Raw genomic sequence first — 15850 nt, forward strand, 5'->3', positions numbered from 1 at the left:
AACAGTATCAAGGAGCAGGAAAGAGAAAAGAGATGTGCATATCCAAGAAGTGCATGACTTCCTCAGGGCTGCCTCTGGACAAAGACTAAAGTGGAAAGAGCAAAGAAAGGGAGAATGGCAGAACTCACCATTGGTTCATTCACTTAATAGGTCAAACATTGACCTGGGTGTTTTGAATACAAAAGCAAATTGAAGATCACAGTGAATTGATTAGGAGTCGGGGCTTTGAAATGCGATGGACCTGACTGTTTCCATCATTCATTAGTGGGATAAACCTGGGCAAGGGACCCAACTTCCCTGAACCTCAGTTTCCTCATCTGTAAAATGGGAATTAAATGCATCTGTTGTGCCAGGGTTCTGGGGGAAAATTAATATAATTTACATAAAATGAACATTGCTTTGCACAGAATAGATGTTCAAGAAAATTAATACATCATATATAGCTCCTCTATATGTGTCTGCTGAATGAATAATTATAGTTTGTGCTTATTAGCATTTTATGCATATTAACTTACTAAGGTTTCAGAAATATTTGAGGAAGTCATGGTTACTATCTCCCTTTCTTTTGAAATGAGAAACTGAGGCAACTAGGGGTTAAGTTACCCTCCAAATTCACACAGCTATTAAGTGGTCCAGGTGGGACTTGAACTCAGGGAGTTTAGCTCCAGAAACTATGCACCTAAAGGCCAAACTACCCTGTCCTCTGGCAATGCGGGGAAAGAAAAAAAGAAAGTAATTATATGTTTAATAAGTGGGGATTGGGTCAGAAAGTCCTTGGAGATCTCTGAAAAGAATTCAACTCAGTAGCTTTCCCTGCCCTTGGCTGGGAATGGACACGCACACTCAAGCACACAAACACACCCTTGTGTGTGCATGCATTGGCCTCTGCTGACCTCCAGCTGCTACCCTCTGCATGCCCTGCAGCAGTGGCTGCTTCCTGGGAAGAGGTGGATGGAGTTGCTGTGTGGATGCATAAAGCCAAGTCTGCTGACCCTGTAACCCCACCTCCATCCCACACTGCCCTCCTCCTCCCTACTTCCCCCCTTCCTTCCCTCCCTCCAGGGCTTGGTGCAAACATGGTATCCAATTTGTTACCTACACAGGAAGGTCAGGGCCCTGCTGACTTCTGCTCTTTTCTCAGCGTGGGTCACTTGGCTATAACTTGCTTGTTTTCCTCTCTGTTCTTTGGAAGAGTGAATGGGAAATGGGGAGGGAACTGGGAACAGACGGTGACCTCTGACTATAAGAAATTTGTTGGGGGAAGGTGCTTTTCTGGAGTCCTAAATAGATCTGAAAATTGTCTAGATCTATTAGTCCTAAATAGATCTGAAAATTGTCTAGACAGGACTATGGTGGGAATACTTTGATGGAGAACTTGAGGTTCACCATAGATTGCAGGACAGACAAATTGCGTCTTCTATGATAATGGAGGTTGACAGACAAAGCACTATGTGATATTGTCTATGTGTGTGTGTGTATGTGTTCAAACATGTGTGTGCTTATATGAGCACTTTTCTGCCCATAGATGTCATCAGAATTTCAAAAGGATTTGAGTTCCCATAGGGTTAAGATCCACTGGCCTAAAATCAGAGAGCACTGATGGGAGAATTTCTGTATTGACCTGTGAAATTGAGCACCAAAAAAACAATGCCATGGACTCACAGAGTCCAGCTATCACACTATTTGGTCCAGGAAACCCAATTCAAATGTCTACAGTGACAAAAGGTGAATTTAAATGAGTGAGTTCAGTCAATTGTAAGAAAAATCTTAGTGTTTAGGAGACAATATGGACTAAGTGAGATTGTAGCAGGTCAGATAGTGAAGAGCAATGCATATCCCAGATAAGGATCCACAGCTCAGCTGCATCCATTGTTGCCGTAGTGGAATGTTGACCCAACTTTGCTGAATCTTTCAGGATTTTTGAGCAAAGTCAGTGTATTGTTTTGTTCTTACACAGCTCTAATGAAATACCTGAAACTGGGTAATTTATAAAGAAAAGAGGTTTAACTGGGTCACAGTTCCACAGGCTGTACAGGAACCATGGCTGGGAGGTCTCAGGAAACTCACAATCATGGCAGAAGGTTAAGAGGGAAGCAGGCATGTCTTCTCATGGCCAGAGCAGGAGAAAGAGAGAGCAAAGGGGTAGGTGCTACACACTTTTAAACAACCAGATCTCGTGAGAACTCACTCACTATCATGAGAACAGCAAGGGGGAAAACCACCCCCATGATCCAATCGCTTCCCACCAGGCCTCTTCTCCAACACTGGGGATTACAGTGCGATGTGAGATTTGGGTAGGGACACAAATCCAAACCATATCGGTCAGAAATCCAGATTTCTATCTGAAACATTGTAACTTTTAAATGTTGGCTCAATTAAAACTAGAATACTGGGCAAGCCAAACAAAACAAATGCATAGGCTAGATCTAGCCTGTGGGCCTCTAGTCGTTGGCCTCTGAAAGTTTGTCTCTATCGTTTTCTAGGTAGAGAAACTCCAAACCAGGAAAGGGAAGTGGTCTCTCTCCTTAAGGTCACGTAGAGAAAGTGTATGACAGAACCAGGACTCAAAATTCAGATCTTCTAAGGCACAACCCTTCTTTCTTCTACCCTACTGGGCTGCTTAGGGAATAGCTCCTCACTTTCATGCTCAGCTGTTTCACCTCTCCAAGGAAGACCAGCAGTTATTCAGGCCTAGGTCATAGACATAGCTACTTCTTACTTATCCATCATGGGATTTATGGGAGATTTATTGCTGTGATGTCCCTAACTCTTCTCCCATTTAGATACTTTATTTTTTCTTTTTTTTTTTTTTAAATGGAGATGGAATCTTATTCTGTTGCCAAAGTTGGAGTATAGTGGCGCGATCTTGGCTCACTGCAACCTCCACCTCCCGGGTTCAAGCAATTCTTCTGCCTCAGTCTCTGAGTAACTGGGATTACAGGCACCCGCTACCACACCCGGTTAATTTTTGTGTTTTTAGTAGAGACAGGGTTTCACCATGTTGACCAGGCTGGTCTTGAACCCCTGATCTAAGGTGATCCACCCACCTTGGCCTCCCAAAGTGCTGGGATTATAGTCGTGAGCCACCACACCCACCCAGGGCAAAGTTTTTTACCCCACGCCTTGATTCTGAGTTTGGCCATGTAACTTGCTTGGCCCTTGGCAGGTGTGATACAAACCAGGGCTTCAAAAGCACTAACAGATTTCTGCTTACTCTGCTCACTCTTGAATCCCTGCCATCCATTCATGAACTAACATGGACCAGCCTAAGCAAAGCATATGAGAAACTCGTGTCTCAACCAAGGCCATTCTAAATCCCCAGCTAACTCCCCCAGCTGACCATAGGCACAAAAATAAGCCCTGCCTAAATCAACTGAGCTCAGCCAAGATAAACACAACCATCCAGCCATCTCCTAGACTCAGGAGACATTATCAGGGTTGGTGCAAAAGCAGTTGAGGGTTTTGCAATTACTTTTAATAATACATGGTTATCACTTTAAGTCACTAAGTTTTGGGGTTGTATGTTACGTAGCAATAGCTAAGTATACTAGTAGAACGGGCGAGGATTCGTCACTTCATGAATAAATAATTCAAAATATTGAATCCACCCTTCCTTGTCCTCAGTCTTTGATGTAAGTCTCCTACCTTTACTTAATAAACCTCAAATAATGAACACTTATTTGAACGTGGTCGGATTATCTTCTGTGTCTCAGGCACTGTACTTGTTGTTCTCCTGGTATGTTAGTAATTACATAAAAAATGTAATTACAGCCAGGCGCGGTGGCTCACACCTGCGATCCCAGCACTTTGGGAGGCTGAGGCGAGCGGATCATGAGGTCAGGAGATCGAGACCATCCTGGCTAACACGGTGAAACCCCATCTCTACTAAAAAAAACATACAAAATTAGCCGGGCGAGGTGGTGGGCACCTGTAGTCCCAGCTCCTCGGGAGGCTGAGGCAGGAGAATGGCATGAACCCGGGAGGCAGAGCGTGCAGTGAGCTGAGATCACACCACTGCACTACAACCTGGGGGACAGAGTGAGATTCCGTCTCAAAAAAAAAAAATGTAATTACATGATAGTTTTAAGAGGCAGGACAAGAAAAATAGAAAAGAAAATGTGTAGCCATCCAGGTAGGCAGGCGTCTTATAAAGAGCCCTTGAGTCACCTAGATCTGGTTTGGAATTCTAGTCCCACTGCTTCTTTGATTTGTGATCTTAAAGAAATGACCTGCTTCTCTGACTAACCTCAGTTTCCTTACTCAAAAAGTGAGAATGATAATGCCTATGTTATTATGAGGAATAAATCAGGAAATGCATCTGATGGGAATTCATTCATTTGCAAGAAAAAGGAAATTTGACAGTGACTAACGCCATAAAGACACTTAATTATCTCATACAATAAGGAATCTGGAGGTCAACACCTGCTGGGATGGGTTTATGGCAGAACAATATCAGAGGAACTTCTCTAAGATACTCCTAGCCTTTACCTCATGGTTGTAAAGTGCCTGCTTCACCTCCAGAAATCATGTCCACCTTCAGGGTAAAGGATGGGAGAAATGTCAGATTTTTTTTTTTTTTTTTAAAGGAAAATAAAGTCTTTCCTGGAAGCTCTCAGTAACTTTCACTGACGTGTCATTGGCCATGATGTTGTTCAGGTCACATCATGACAATTCTTGATAACTTATGGTTGCAAGAGAAGCTGATAAAGGAGGAATTTGACATTGCGCCCCCTAGAATTGCAGGCATGGGAAAGAGGAGAGGTAGAGAATGGGTGCTGTGTTAGCCAAACACTGGCATTCTCTGCAGAGTGTCAAGGGGTACTTAGCGTGGAATAGGTGCTCAAGAACTAATAATTCCTCCTCATAATGCACTTTTTTTGTTTGTTTTTGAGACAGACTCTCCCTCTGTCACCCATGGTGGAGTGCAGCGGTGCAGTCTCGGCTCACTGCAACCCCTGCCTCCTGGGTTCAAGCGATTCTCCTGCCTCAGCATCTCAAGTAGCTGGTATTACAGGCGTGCTACCATGCCTGGCTAATTTTTGTATTTTTAGTAGAGATGGGGTTTCGCCATGTTGGCCAAGCTGGTCTCAAATTCCTGACCTCGGGTGATCCACACACCTCAGCCTCCCAAAGTGCTGGAATTACAGGTGTGAGCCACCGTGTCCGGCCCACTTTTTAGAAGTTGAAACTTGCTAATGGCTTTAAAGGAGAGGAAGATTTGTTTTTTTCTGCTTTATGTCTTCAGGTAGACTAGGTTTCAGAGTATTTTCCCAATTATAGAAGAACTGGACTGGAGTGCTGTCTGGGCTCACAATTTCTTTCCATGGTTGTGTGTACGCTTCATGCATCCCTTCTCCTGACTCCCAACTTTGGGGACTGTGTGTCTCCTTCACCCTAACCCTGTAACCCTGTAAGCCTAGTGGGCCTGCCCATGTTGTCACTCCACCACTCCTGCCAGACTTTTGATGGTCCTTTACTAGATTAGGTATGCAACTTTGGTTATGGATCACTTGATAAACATGGTAAGATACAAATTCCCAGGCCAAACCACTAAAAATTCTGAATCAGTATGGTAAAGTTGGAGGGGAGCTGGAATATATACACATGTAATTCACATCCAAGATGGTCTTTGAGACACACTTTGGGAAACATGGTCCTAGGATCTTGAAGCTAATGGTGCATGAGCCCAGAGCACCTATGGCCACTCGGCCACTTTCTCATTGCCTGGAGAAGGTCAGAGTTCAGGAAGACACAAGAAGGCAGCATGCAGAGAGAAGCAGAGTGAAGAAGTAAAGGGAAAAAGAGAATAGGATTTCAGTTCCTAGACACAGTGGTCTGTGAGACCAGCTCCACCCCTTCTCTTCCTGAGGCTTTAGTTGTATAAATTAGAGTGTTCTTTATTTCTTTCTAAATCTTGAACTTCTGTGACTTAAGAGGTCTACTCTGTAGATATGGGGAAGTACTGGTATACTGGCAGGTATAGCTGGTTTATTTGCAACATAAATCTTTCTGAAAATCTAATCCATAATATTCTGTAAGTAGACCATATTTAATAATACCAAGTATATCAGGCACAGTGGCTGAGTTATGCTGCAGTAAGAACCACCCTCCAAATCTCAGTGGTTTAACATGAGTTTATTTCTTTCTCATGCTACATACACTATGCATGTAGGCTGGAGGATTTCTGCTCCATGAAGTCTCTCAGAGATCCAGGCTGATACAGAGTTCATCTTGACAAATGTTTTCATAGTCACCACAGCAGTGGGAAATGAACATGGAAATCATGGATCATGGCTCTTAAAGTTTCTGTTCCAAAGTGACACAGGTCCCTTCTGTTCATATTTCAGTGGCCAAAGCAAAGTACATGGGTATGCATATCCTCAAAAGAGGACAAGAAGTACAATTCTCCTAGCTACCTGAAAAGAAAAGAATTAGAAATATTAGATTAGTGACACTATTGGCTACTGCATCAGAGGAACTCAGTGATTTAAGATAGTTTTAATAAAGAATGAATGAAAATATGAGCTAGAATATATTGACAGCCTAGAGTGGACCAGGCATTTTGCTTACATTATGTTACTTAATAGGTACCCAGCAAGATAGATATGGCTACCCCCAACTCACAGAGGCGGAAACAGGATTAGAAAGGTTAGACAAGTGACCAATTATACTCAGCCAGTAAGTGATGGCTTTAACTTTGAATCTGGCTTACTCTTTCTCCCAAACCCATACTCTTAACCACCATGATTTTATCATTTATTTAACATGTTCTTTCAGAACACCCATATATTTTCAAAACACCAGGAGTGGTAAAGTAGCATTAAGGAAGACATAAAGGTGACTCTTGAGGAGTTCACTTTCTGGCCATTAAAATATTCATGATCTGTCTTACATGGAGTGAGAATTTTCATGTCAGGCTTCCCTTAAAGCGGGGGAATCAGCAATAAAACCAGAGAGCCAATATTAACACAATACATGATTTAACTTTCTCAGAGATTAAGTCTGGTGCTCAGCAGCTTATCAACTTTCTCTAGTGAGTGCCTGGTATAATCTCACTGTGAAAAAAAAGTCCCCTGAAGCCCTCCCTGAAAGGTTTCTTGATAATTTTAAAAGCCATGTTTTAAAAAATATATATTACTGTTTAGCAAATATCCACTCCCTCCCTCTCCTAATGTAGGCAGAGATTTTCTGCATGCTGCTAAGTTTGGGCTTGGTCATATGACTTGCTTTGGTCAATGCAGTGTTAGAGGGCATGATGTATGCATGAGTCCTTAAACATGCTTGCATGTTTTGGTTCAGGTTTTGAGCTTTCTTAATCCATGATGATAAAGGCATGACTCAGGTAGTCACTGCCCTTTTATCCAAGACTCCAGAATAAACACACATGCAGCACATGTGGAGTCATGGAGCCAAGTCAAGCCCACATCAGCTGAGCCACAGTTGATTGCAGACCCATGAATGTGAGAATAAATGCTTGTAGCTATTAGTCACTGGATTTGTGGGATGGTTTGTTATGCAGCATTACTACAATAGCTGACTAATACACCATTTATCTTGCACACTGGTGGGAGATGAAAGTTGAACCCANTAGCTGACTAATACACCATTTATCTTGCACACTGGTGGGAGATGAAAGTTGAACCCAAGGACATTTCATGGGTCATTTATTTAGGACTGTTTAATCTGGAGAGGTGGAGTGGATCTCCAGATATTTCAAGGGGCCTGATGGACTCTTGGCATAAGGAAGGGCACAAGACTGGAAGTTAGGAACACTTGAATTCTAATCTAAATTTTGACTCACACATGCTGTTTGAAGATGGATAAGTCATTCTCCTTTCTTGCTTTTATTGTTTTATTTTCTGTATAAGGGCTAGTCTAGATTGTAAGGGCAAATAGGTCTAAATAACCACCAAGATTAATTAGTGGTGGTTGTCTGGAGCACTCACAAATTTGGAGGATGGATCTAGGCAAGGTATAAAAGTCCTGTAATTGATTATTGATGTCTGCTATGGGCATAGATTTTGTTTAATTTTTTTCATTTCTTGCCCACTGTATACATCTGGGACCATAGGAGTATAAGAAGCCAGCCAGTTGACCTTGTGCCCTGGCAAAGATTGAGTCAGAGAGAAATTGGATCTCCTGTGAAAGAACAGGAAAGAACAGGAGGGACTGGAGTTCACAGACTATGTGAGGTTAGGGTGACTCTTTTGTAAAATTCTTTGCATTTCCACAGCAGAGTGTCTGTGGAGAGTTGCAGCTGTGATGGTGAAGTTGGCAGGCTGCTTGGAGCACACACCCCTTTGCCCATCGAACTGTGGGGAATCTAAGCTCACAAATTCTAGGGCTTTAAGAATTAAAGCTGATAAAGAGTATTCAAAGGGGCTGAGGGGAGCTGGCAGCTTTGGTTTATTTAAGGGCAGGTGCAAGTCCTCATGAGGGGGTGACAGGTATCATTTGGTCAATGAAACAAAACTGCCAAACCTGTGACCAATCAGAGTTGAGTAAGAATCAAAGTGGAGGCATCCAGCCTTCCATTTGTTCATGCATTTTTCATTGAGGAATTTAATTGGCTGGCCCCAGGTGCTAGTTTTGAAAGTATCCCCTCTTCTTTAAAAATATGCTTACACCTGGCATCAGGGCTCTTTCTACAGCCTTTGGATTAACCACTGAGCATCATATTTTAAAGCAGCTTAGAGAACATAGATTCAAAGATTAGTCTGCACGCAGGGCGGCTGTTGGAAAAAGCAAGGGCATCTTCTCGCATGGGTGAAAAAAGAAAATCAGCCAGAAGTTTGCACAATGAAAAAAATGTGTTGGTCTTACTCCCTCAGGGTCCAGTTCAGCCACCTGTTTGTTCACTGTCCTTGCTTGTCTGGCCACAGTGAGGTCAGCCAGGTCAGAGGCCTATCACCAGGCAGAGATCCAGTCTGCCTTGTTTTCCCTTGCAGGTCTGGATCCTAGCATGATGTCTGGCACATGGAAGGACCTCCATAACCATTTTCTGATGGAATGAATGCCTGCCAGGACAGATGTGTCCATGGTTCAAGCATGCCCGGGACTAGCGTTAAGCAGAGGGGGTAAATGAAAAGTCCATTTAATGCAAACTTTGGGGTTGAGACTTGGCTGTCAGTTTGATAAACACTACAGTTAAAGTTTTCTAAGCACTTACTGTGCATCAGACACTGTTGTAAGCCCTCCACATGGATGATCTCCTTTAATGCTCATGTCAAAGCCTGGGAGTTAGATACTGTTGTGATCTACCCTTAGGTATCCATACCTAGCAACGTACTGAGACACTAGAAGTTAAGTAGCATGCCCAAGATCACATAGCTCATAAGTGGTTGGGCCAAGATCTGAACCAAGGAAATCAGATTTTATAAACCCCATTCGTAGACACTGTATTACGTATTTAGAGCAGTGGTTCCCAGTCACCTGGAGAGCCAATTAGAACACAGATTTCTGGTCCCTCCCACCCCTCCAGAGTTTCTGACTTTGTTCTTCTGGAGTGGGTCCTGAGAATTTGCATTTCTTACAAGCTCCCTGGTGATGTTGATGCTGCTGTTTCAGGGATCACACTTTAGGAAATATCATTTAGGGGTAATAGCAAATGTTGGTGACTTAACACCATTTCAGTTTACTTGTCGCTCATGTAAAATATGTGAACGTTTCTAGTTGGTGAGTAATTTTCCTTCATGTAGTGATTTCAGAATCCAGATTTCCTCTATCGTGTGGTTTCACCTTTCCCTTGATTCTGATAATCACCGGCATTCAGCTGGCATGAAGTGAAACCATAGCAAGATGAAGGCTTCTTAAAAGATTTGGTCTGAAAGTGTCATACACGGCGTCTGCTCACATTTCATTGGCAAGAATTAGTCCCATCACTGTACCACTAAGAAGGAAATGGGAATAGGCTGGGAAATGTAGTCCTTGTGTGGAGAGTGGCTTCCCAATCCCAACTTTAAACTATCATAGAGGCAGCAAGAATTCTGCTACATAGCAAGCTACCTCTGCCAGAGACGATATGACATAGTGCCTCTGTCAAAACATGCAGACACCAGCTATTGAGAGTTCAGACAATTGTTTTTTCCAAGTCAGAGAAGTGGTATGCTTTGACAATTTGTTCTAAGACAATACGGAAGTGAATATTTCTTACTTCTGCTTTTGCTACCAGGATGTCATGGCCAAAGATAGGACTTAGATGAGTGTCTAAAGCAGAGATTCAAGAAAATATAAGCAATGCCTATGAGCCCTGTGTGCCTGTGTATATGTTTTTTTGTTTGTTTGTTTTGTTTTGTTTTTCTTTTTCTTCTGGAGAGAGAGTCCATAGAATCCATCAGATTTTTAAAAATAATGGAGACCCAATAAACATAGAGAACTATAGTTCTAAGAGAACATAGGTTTTTCCTGACCACTCAATCTCATTATCTTATCATCTTATCACTGTGAACTACATCCTTCTTTTTATTTTATTCCTGAAAATTATCAGTAACTGATCATTTATTTTCTTGTGCTGAGAGTGATGGCTCATGCCTGTAATCCCAACACTTCGGGAGGCAATATGCCTAAGGTCATTCAAGCTTAGGTCCAGATAGCTCCCAAGACTCTTTTATTAACCACTATGTTGTATTGCCATCATTTGTTTGTTATTAAATGAAAAATGAAATTTCTCATTAAATTACTAAGGGAATATCTGTTAGTTATTGCTGCGTAACCATCACCAAATCCCAGTGCCATATAACAATAAGCATTGATTTCTCCCATATCTGCGAATTCCTTAGAGGCAGCTCTACTGATCTCACCTGGGCTTGCTCATATGTATCTGCAGATTGCCTGGAAGTGGGTTGATCTAAGCTTAACTGAATAGCTTTTGCATCAAGTTTTATGTCCTCAATCCAGTTGGCTAGCTCTGCTCTATACATCTACAGTCCTTTTGGGACCAATGATCTATCTAGGACATGCACTTCTCATAAAGATTGTGGAGGTAGAAGAAGACAAGCCATATGGTGCAAGCACATTTCAAGTCCTTGTTTATGTCACATCTGTTACCATCCCATTGGCTGAAATAAGTCACATGGCTTATTTCATGTGACTTATTTCACATGGATGTGAATTGAAAGTCAGTGGATGAGGAAGTGCATTTAGTGTGTACACTTAACTGCAAAGTTAGATGGCAAGGGGCATAGATAGAGGAACACAGTTAAAATCTAAGCTAATAATTCAATCAACTACAGAGTAGAAGATAATTTTTATCATAGAGATGCTGCAGGAATTTGACAACATGGGTATCAAAGTCTTAAATTCTTTTTCTAGGACTTAAATATAAGAACTCAATCAGCAAAGTGACTTAGAGCATACAGATGTCTGTCATAGCTTTATTCACACCAGCAAACAATTGCAACATACCTGTGTGTCAAAAATTAGCAATGAGTAACTTAATTACATCTCATTTATAGGCTGGAATACTTTGTAGTTATTAAAAGTTTTGTGTTTTGGAAAAATATTTAAAAGAATAAATTGCACATGATATAAAGTTGAGTGGGAAAAATGATGGATATAAAACTGCAAAGGTAATATGATCTTAACTGGCGGGCATTCAACACCTAAATACACACACACAAACAACATATACATGCAACATATACACACATACAGACCAAAATAATTTTGACAAAAATTAAAATAAAATTGACAAAAATAACAGTGGCTATCTCTAAGAGACGCAATTAAGGTTGACTTTAATTTTTTTCTTTAGTCTCTTTTAATGCCAAATTTTTAAAATAATGAACAAACTCTACTGTTTATGAACATACCACATAAGATGTGCTACTTTAAAATAATCTGTCAAAGACAGTAATTTTGAGTGGTCTGAGAAGTATCTTCTATAGAGAAAAGTAAAGTCACTGGCCAAGATTATGAAATAGAGGAAAAAATGACAATGAATGGTGATATAAATTGGGCATTCAACATAATCAAATATATTGTGGCATATATAAATAATTCCGATTTATAATTTTATAAATGTCTCAAAATACTACACACATAAACAATTTTGATTGCATGGGACAATTATACATGCAGATTTTGGAAGTCTAAAATTGATCGATATTATCTGGATGGACAATAAGCTCATAATGTAGCATAATGGATTTTTTAAATGCAGCATAAATCTGCTTTAAGAAGTATCTAGGCAGCCAATATTAAGACACATTTTAAAAACTGCCACCGGTTTCTAGACTGTGACTTCATGTCAGCACCTCACAGAATCCACAAGTGCAGGAACTTACACAATGAGTACCTTGCTATGGGGCAGAAAATAAGCTCCTAGGATCTTGTTAAAGTACACTTCTATTCAAATTGACAGATCAGGATGATTGTTTTTCTTTTTCTTTTTGAAACAGGAAAGAAGATGGAAATGTTCAACCAGGCTCCTTCTCCCAAAATGTAGAACTAGTTCATGGAAAAATACAAAAAGCGTGAGTTAAGGAAGGCGCCTTTTTAAGCAAAGGCAGACAGATGGAGTGGCTGATGTACAGACAGACTTTGGATACATCAATTAACCAGAGCCATTCATTCTAGCAGCTCTAAGCCTTTGTCCTTGTGGAAAGTGGGACTGCTTTCTGGGCTAAAGCAAATAAATTGGATGGATTAATCCCTGAATTGGAGGCCCAGGAAATAAAGAAGTCAATAAAGGAGAGCTTAGGGTACATTACTATTTAGTACCCCCTCACAAACTTTTTAAAAGCCAACTTGGAATTTTGGTGAGTTATTCACCCCTACTGCTCTTCTGCTTCTGATATCTTAAAATTAATAACAAACAAAAACAGATATAGAAGCTAAAACAATTTCACATTACTCATGCATGTATTTATTGCTGCCTTCACTTATAATTGCCACACACCTATTGTGTTTCTGGCCCAGATGGAAGAAACTGAAATTATACTTTATTTGCTGTTTCATTTTAACATTCTCAAAATCTCACTAAAAATGGGATCCGTTAGAATAATTCAAGAACAAAAATATCAGCAGAACCAAAGGAAGCTCAAAGATGCTGCACCAATGGAGTTAGCACACTCAATTCAATTCAATTCAGTTTATAAAAATAAAGTTGGAAGGGTTCTTAAATAACTTTAACCTTAAATAACAACATTCAGCTTTTAATCCAGTTTGAGTGTTTGTCGAGGAATCCTGTCATATAAACGTTTGACTCTGTAATTGGTAGTTGGGAAGATTAGAAAGAGAGTGAATCTTGGGTACCTATTTTCTGAATTGGGTGAATGAATGAAAGAATAACTGAAAGAATAAATATTGTTGATAAAGCCGGATTTTCTTAACAAAGGGTCCAGACTCATGATAACCCATGATGTGGAAATGATCTAATAATAGCAAACGACAACAAGCGTTTAATGCGTTCTTATTATGTCCTAAGCATTATTCCAAGTTACTCCACATAAGTTAAGTTATTTGATTCTCACATAATAACTCTGTGAAATATGTACTACTATTATCCCAACCACATTTTATTATGGAAGAAACCGACACACAGAAGGAGAAAGGTCACAAAGTGTGGCAATCAGAATGGACGTGCATTGTCGCCCAGCCTTACTATTATCCTCTACTTCCTCTCATTATGTCAGGCAATTCCTTCAATAATTATATAAAGTAGAATTTGATAGAAGAGAAAACAGCTCAGAGAAGTGACCAAGGTAGGATTTGAACTCAGGATTAAAGTCTTAACGTTTCTCTTCAGTAAGGTTATCTTCACACTCAAAGTCATTATCCCTTATGGAACTTTTGGTAGCCAATCTAGTTCCTTTAGAAGAACTTCGTACGAGAGATCATTATCATACTGGGTGTTCTTTGTGTTCTTCATACTAGAAATCCATAACATGCCGGAATGCCCTTAGAACCACGGACAGCACCCAGGTTTTACAAATGTCTTCTCCAGGCTTCAGAAAGAAGGTGGTGGACATTCTTTCCATCATGACACAAACCAACAATTACATACCAGGCTTTGTTGGTGAGAAAACAAGGTGGCCCACCTGGAGATTTATGCCGAAACAACCACTTTACATCACAACCCACGGAGTCCTTGACGTTGGCTTGGTTTGTCAATCCCACCACCTCATATCATTTAGAAACTTATCAGCTATTTCTAGATAACTGGGTGTTTTAGTTTCCTGGAGATAAAATCGAAGGCTAAATGGAATATATGACTAAGTTATTTACTACGAGGAATCTTAGTCTAGGAAACCTTCTCAAAATACACAAATGCCTGGGAGATGTAATATATCTAATTAATCCCTTACTCCTTTTATTTTTATTTTTTATTTTTTCAGAGACAAGGTCTCGCTTTGACACCCAAGCTGGAGTTCAGTGGCGCGATCAGAGCTCATTACAGCCTCCAACTCCTGGGCTCAAGCAATCCTCCTGCCTCATCCTCCCAAGCAACTGGAGCTAAAAGTGTGCACCATCATGCCTGGTGCCTTTATTCCTAAATGTTTCTTCATGAAGGAAGATACAAATTTACATGAGCCTATGCTGTTCACATGAGTAAGGGGAAAACAGAGAGAACGCAGAGGCACCCACATATTATGCTTTATAATTTGACCTAGGAATAGTCTTGAATAAGCAACTTGGGTTTCCCCTCCCAGAAAATACTTTGACATACATTAATTTATTCATTTAAAACTCATTATTTACTGGGTTTCCATGAGGTGTCTCTGAGACTCACTCTTCCCCCTTTGTTCTCACAGTATTTTAAATATCCTTAATATAATCTATCCTGCAATTTCTTATTGTTGCATGCCCTCCTTTCTTTTTGGAGTGTGAGCTCTTTGGTGACAGGGACTTCATATGTTTTCTCATCCTTCCAGCACCTAAAACTGTTTCTGGCATATGCAGAGTAATCTATAAAAAACTTTAAGATCTGTTAATGAATCAAGTTATTTGTGATTGTGCCTGGTATTCTTTCATTTATTTATACATTTATCTGTGTGTCTATTTGTACACCCCCCATCAATTTATCAAAGCATCCATCCATTCATTCATCCACCCACCCATTTTTCTCCCTGATCTCACCCCATTAACAATTTGTAGAAAACAATCTGACAAATTCACCGAAAAAGGCAATAAAGGAAAAGGATTTTCCATCTATTATCCATTATTTTTTTCTGCCTTCATTTTCACTTCTACCATCTCTCCTGCATATCTCTTCCTCTTTCTCTGGAGAGTTACAGGAATGAAAACGAGATGGGTCCTGAAGAGTTGGTAAGGGGAGTAAATTGCTTGGTGACAGCTTGGTTCCAGAGACGGATGAAAACCTTAGCCTTAAGCAAAGTTCAGGGAAGCCCAAGGAGAGAGCTGATGGACAGTCTGACTTGTTGAGGGTGAAATCAATTAAAGTACATCAAATCCAGAATTCATGCTTTCTCAGAGTGACAAATCTATGCTGGAAACTGAGAAAGACGAAAGGAGAAAATTGCCTTTGACCTTTTGAAGACCGGCTGTTCCTTCTGTCAGGGGAGCCAGGCCTGGAGTGAGATGCGTTCATGATGAATTATAACAGCCAGCCACCTTAAAAAAGAACGGGGTGAAAAGGTTACCAAAGAGAACCAAAATGTGAGGAATTCAACCAAACATCAAGATAAATCAACTTGGCCAGGAGTATTTGTGCCATGCCTGCTCAGAGCTGCTATGGACAAGCTCAGTTTGTTAGTTCAGCTCTTTGAAGCATGATATGCAGACACACTTGCATGTTCACACACATTGTTTGCCAAAATGTGGGAAGGTAATCAGAAGAGAAGAGCCACAAGATTGTCAGTCTAGCATCAGAAATTTGGTGGCATAGCGT

Source organism: Theropithecus gelada, chromosome 11, assembly GCF_003255815.1.
Source record: "Theropithecus gelada isolate Dixy chromosome 11, Tgel_1.0, whole genome shotgun sequence".
NCBI classification, from domain to species: Eukaryota; Metazoa; Chordata; class Mammalia; order Primates; family Cercopithecidae; genus Theropithecus; species Theropithecus gelada.